We start from the raw sequence: 5,872 nt of genomic DNA, 5'->3' as shown, positions 1-5,872 counted from the left end.
TTCCCAAAGACTTGACTCATGGTAATCACCTAATATATTTTTATATTTTTATTGGCTAACTTTGCATTTACAACAATATGATTCTTCTTGTAATTGGTTGTGTGCATATATATATATATATATTATATATATATATATATATATTTCTCCTTATTAGATTCTAAACTTTCTAAAGTACACTCTAAATCCTCTTTTTTGTGGATTTTTTATTTAAACTTTGTATTTGTGGATTTGTTGTATTTAAAATATATAAAATCTATTTGGGAAATTTAAATTTTAAGTCCACAGTAGAAAAATAATATATACTTGAGTTGAATTCAATTCAACTTTATGTCTTGAAAGTTGGGTCCATCTATACAGGTCCTAAAAAGAAGTCTAGTGATAGAATAATAGGGTCAAAGACCTGGAGTTGAAAGTCACTTCAGATTTACTTAGTCCAAATCCCTCATTTTTACAAATAAGAAATCTGAAACTCTGGGAAGTTAATTGATTTGTTCAAGATCACACAGCTAATGTTAATGGCAGGGCTTATTATCCAGGTGTTCTCACTACCATACATACCAAGATTCATTATGCATCATCATCATCATCATCATCAACATCATTAGCAGCAGCAAAAGCTACATGGTGCAGTGGGTAAAGCACTTAAGTTCAAATGTGGCTTCTAACACTTACTAGCTATGTGACCTTGGACAAGTCACTTAACCTTGATTGCCTTGCATCCAAGGCTATCTCCAGTCATCCTGATTCATCTAGCCATTAGACCTATATAGTTTTGGAGGACTTAGCAAGCACCCCCCCACTCATGTACTTGTCATGGCATCATTTCCCTGATGTCATGGTCTTCTCTGAAAATGAAGAATAAGCATTATCATCATCACCTTCAGCATTACTATATCTTATATTTATATGGGTCTCTTGGTGATCTCATTTAATGCTTATTCCTATTTTATGTTAAGGAAGTTTATTATTATTATCCCCATTTTATAGATGGTTATACTGAGTCTTAGGAATGCTTTGGGAGTTTCTTAGTGTCCCACAACTAGGAAATGACAAAGCTGGGGCTGAAATTAATTTTCCCCCATTTCCAGACAAGCCATATTCCTGTGACTCTAGGGTGCCAACATCTCAGAGCATTGTCTTTCCATGCAATGAGCTCTAGTATTTCTTTCTCTTAAATTTTAGCATCACCATTGATAAACAAAGCCTCTAGAAAGGGACTTCATTAATACTTATTACACCTTTGATAAATTAACTGAAATTCCATTTGCTAGAGTCTGGCAAATTTCCCAAACATCTGGTCAGAGCAGGTCAGCACTGGCCCTCCCCTCTTCTTGGAGGCTACTGCAGTTGGGGCTGCTGCAATGCTGAGCATTTGCCTTCCCCTGGGGCTGTGCCTTTACCTAATGTACTGTCTGAATGGCACGCTTCACTTCCACAGCACCTGCTTTCAGGCTCTGAGCTGCCACTCAATCCCAACCCAGCCGAGCATAGGAAATTGGGAGCAGTGGGGGAAGCACACATGAGGTAGCTTGGGAGAAGATGACACAGTGAATGGGAACATGGGGACCCAAAGGTGAGAGCACATAGTGAGGGGGAGAGAGAGAGGAAGCATTGGAGTTTAGCATCAAGTGCTGTTTAGGGTAATAATGATTGATTATTGTTCTGTGTTTTTAGACAAGTCAGATAACTACGAATGTCTTGCCTCCCTGGGGTTACCAATCCTGCTCCACTTCTGACACAACATGTCAGGTTTTAATCTATAAATCCTTATGTGGAATGGGGACCTGCCTGTCTGCTGAGGAGGTAGAGAGTGGAAAGAACACTGGAGATGTGGATTGCTAGGTCCATCTCTCTCACTAACCAGCTCAATGACTTTGGGTGAATCTCTTGGCCTCCTCTCCCACAACAAGAAGGCATTGCACTAGATACCTCAAGCCCTTTATTGCTCTGAAATTCCTTGGTTCCATCAGATCTCTGATGTTCTGCCTTCTGTATTTTAAGGTCCTTTCCAGTTTTGACTTTCTCTGTTCTGTGATTCTAAGAAACTTTCCAGCTCTATGTTCTGTGTATTTTGACATTCTGAATTCTTTGATGCCAGAGTCCTTCCCATCACTTTCTATTCTATGATTGTAAGGCCTCTTCTATTTCTGACATTAGGAATCCATGATTATGAGGTTCCTTCCAGTTCTACTCTTTCATAGGAGAGTAGTGAAGAAAGACAGACTCCTTCTTTCTCAGTCTTGTCTCTTCTCCCCTCCCCCTCCCAATATTGAGCTTGAGTTCTTAGATCAACTCATTAACCAGAAAACGGACACCAAGAATGATCAGAGAAATATGAGAATGATGTTAGTCCTTCATTCTCAAATAATACAATGAAAGCAGAGAGATGATGCCATGGGAAGCACATGAAATGGATTTGAGTGAGGGGCTGCTGTGCTAAGTCACCAGCCGGAACTTTTCTTCTCCTCACCATCTGAGCCGAGGGATTCTATATGCATCAGGACAGCTGGAGATGACCCAGGATGTGAGGCAATCAACGACAAGTGACTTGTCCAAGATCATACAACTAGAAAGTGTCAAGTGACTGAGTCTGGACTTGAACTCCCATCCTTCTGACTCCAAGGCTAGTACTCTATCTGTTGGGTCACTTAATTGCTCAGGGAAATATAGTGGTCAGGTTAAAGGTACAAAAGTTGGAATAATATAAAACAGAAAAATAAAAGTTTGATTAAATTAAGTGAAACAAAAGTCATCATAAACTAGATGACTATAGTTATAAAGATAAGAATAAAAAGGAGAAAATGAAGTTTTGACTGGTTGCCAGTTTTATAACAATAAGTATTTATTAATCTTACTTTATGTTAGGCATTGTACTAAGTATTGGAGGAAAGTAGAAATGAAAAACAATTGCTCTCATCAAGGAGTCCACATTCTAATATATATAAAAAAATCTATATGTAAAGCATAAATGCATGGTAATTTCCTAGAGAAGACAATCACAGAGTAATGGGAGAAGGGCAAAGGACAGTCTTTTTGTAAAACCAGGATTTGAACCGAGACTTCAAGGAGCTAGAGAAGCCAGGAGGGAGAGGTGGAGGGGGGAGAACATTCTAATCACAGGAGAAAAATCAGAAAAAAAGGAGGCAGAGAATTCAGAGATAAGAATATTACAAGGGAGGAACAACATGAAGGCCAGTGTTGCTGGCTTGTTGATTACTTGGATGACAGTAAAATGTAAGAAAGATAAGTAAGTGCCTTAGTGGATAGAGTGCTAGGCCTGGAATCAGGAAGACCTGAACTCAAATGTGGCCTCAGTCACTTAGTAGTTATATAATCCTGGTTCAGTCATTTAACCTCTGTTCGCCTTAATCTAGAGAAGGAAAGGACAAATTGCTTTAGCATCTTTGCCAAGAAAACTCCATGGACAGTATTGATGTGTCATGGTCCACAAGGTCATGAAGACTCAGACACAACTGACCAACAACAATAGAGTATAAAAAGATTAAAGAGGTAGGAAGGTTATGAAAAGCTCTCATTTCCTTTTTGTGGAAAATGAGGGTAGTCAGGGCTAGATGATCTTTAAAGATCTTTCTATCTATTATTTGTTGTTCTATGATTCTAAGATAATTTATACTTTTAAAGCTATGCAATTCCATCAATCTAAGATCCTTTCAATATTTTTTCTGCTTTTATTTTATCTGAATGTCTTCCAGTTTTCTAAAATATAACACAGTATGATCACAATTGAATAGAATAATCATAAAAATTTAAATTTGAAGTCTTTCTTAATATTTTCTGGAAGTAACCATCTTCCTTCTCACATCTTATATGAGACTTTGTTCTGTGTCATTGGTCCTAAACTCATATAGTCTGTAAATTAACTTGGAAAACTACAAATCAGTGACCATTTTAGCAGCACATATGCAGAGAAAATACAAAGAAGATTAGCATGATCCCTGTGCAAGGATGATATGCAAATTCATGAAGAAAACTACAAATCAACATAATCTGTGCTGTACTCTATTCTTACTTATTTTTTTTTAGATTTTTTCAAGGCAAATGGGGTTAAGTGGCTTGCCCAAGGCTACACAGCTAGGTAATTATTAAGTGTCTGAGACCGGATTTGAACCCAGGTACTCCTGACTCCAGGGCCAGTGCTCTATCGACTTTGTCACCTAGCCACCCTCTAAATTACATTTTAATGTGGTTTGACTTGCTGCCCACTTTTGGTCCTTCTGGCTTATTTTGACACTTCTATAACTATAAAGTATTGAATTATTAAATTTGTGTATTTGCATGTTCCCCCTACTAGACTGTAAGCTCCATGGGGGTGGGGATATCTCTGTTTCTCTTTGAAGGCAGAGCATGGGGAACTCCATAAAATGGAAGAATAATCCTTGTTTGTGGATTTTTATTATTAATTGAAGCAATATTAATAACTAATATCTATATATATATATCACTTTAAAATATTCCAAATGTTTTACATTTGTATTAGTTCATTTAATTCTCATAATAGTCTTCAATTATCCTAATTTGATAAATGAACATGGCAGAGGTTAAATGACTTGCCCAAAGTCACATATCTAGTAAGAGTCAGAGGTAAGATTTTCATCAATGATAGCCAGCACTCTATTCACTGATCTGTCTTTAAATAACTTTCAAGTAATTTTAATTTTATTTAGATTTGCTTAGTTTATTTAAATTCATTTCCCCTCAGAAGTCATTCAGTCTAAATCTACCAAAACATTCTGGTTATTTAAAGTTATATATTGTAAATTTCAAATTAGAAGGCAACTTAATTTAATCTATTTTAATTGAACTCCCACTACGTACAAAGTTAAGGTATAGTTTTTTATATGTGCAGTGTATGTATGTTTTGCTATGTAGTTTTTTGAACTCTTTTAAGGGTCAGTCATCCATCTTGGGTGTCCATCTGACTCACCAGCTCTCACCTCTGACCCCAATGTATGGTGAGCACAGCCTGATAAACTTTCAGCAGATGTGTTAAACCAGATTGAGGATAACCAACAGACCTCAAATTTATTGATGAGTTAGGGTGACCTACAAGTATGTCTACAAGTATATGAAGATTTCCTCCAATGGAAAGAGTTAATGAGAGAAATTTGCTCCAATAGCCAAAAAGACAAATGAAGCAGGTGCTATGGAGCACCTAAAGCTTGGTCAGACATTGAAGATGCCAAGAATTTTTACTCTCATAGGTTACACAAACATTACACAGAAAGTGTTTTTGTTATTGCTATTCCCAGAACGTGTCATGGATCTTTCTATACTTCTTCTCAAACTATTTCTTCTAATAGCCAAAATCCACCCCTTCTATTTATCTCTGAGTGCCAAAATTCTATCCTTCCAGTTCAACTCAAGTGACACCTTCATGAATCCATCCTTGACCATCTCCCTACTCTCACTACATTCTGGGTCAGTCATCTTTAGTCATCCTGACATTTAGCTTGCCACTGGACTTTAATGACTCAGGATGAGAGAGGTGGACAACTTTGTGCAATTCTACCTCTCTTAAAGTCAATTCATGGCAAGTTAAGATCACCTCAAGATGTCATTAGTCCTCTTTGAAAATGATGGACAAGGGGTGGCTAGGTGGCATAGTGGATAAAGCACTGGCCCTGGAGTCAGTAGTACCTGGGTTCAAATCCGGTCTCAGACACTTAATAATTACCTAGCTGTGTCACCTTGGGCAAGCCACTTAACCCCATTTGCCTTGCAAAAACCTAAAAAACAAAAAAACCCCAAAATGATGGACAAACTATAATGAGCAAGCTACAGTGCCAGCAGATAGGAAATTTGAAACTAAATGAGATAACCTCAGCCTTGAAGATGAAAATGACAAAAA

The 5,872-nt window shown here is 37.3% G+C and overlaps 1 pseudogene; it reads left to right on the top strand.

Annotated features, from left to right (window-relative positions):
• The first annotated feature begins 3,903 nt into the window (after window positions 1-3,903).
• On the top strand, window positions 3,904-4,004 carry LOC141510614 (U6 spliceosomal RNA; annotated as a pseudogene).
• The last annotated feature ends 1,868 nt before the right edge of the window (window positions 4,005-5,872 follow it).

This window comes from Macrotis lagotis, chromosome 1, assembly GCF_037893015.1.
Source record: "Macrotis lagotis isolate mMagLag1 chromosome 1, bilby.v1.9.chrom.fasta, whole genome shotgun sequence".
NCBI classification, from domain to species: Eukaryota; Metazoa; Chordata; class Mammalia; order Peramelemorphia; family Peramelidae; genus Macrotis; species Macrotis lagotis.
This window is presented reverse-complemented; position numbering and strand designations above follow the sequence as displayed.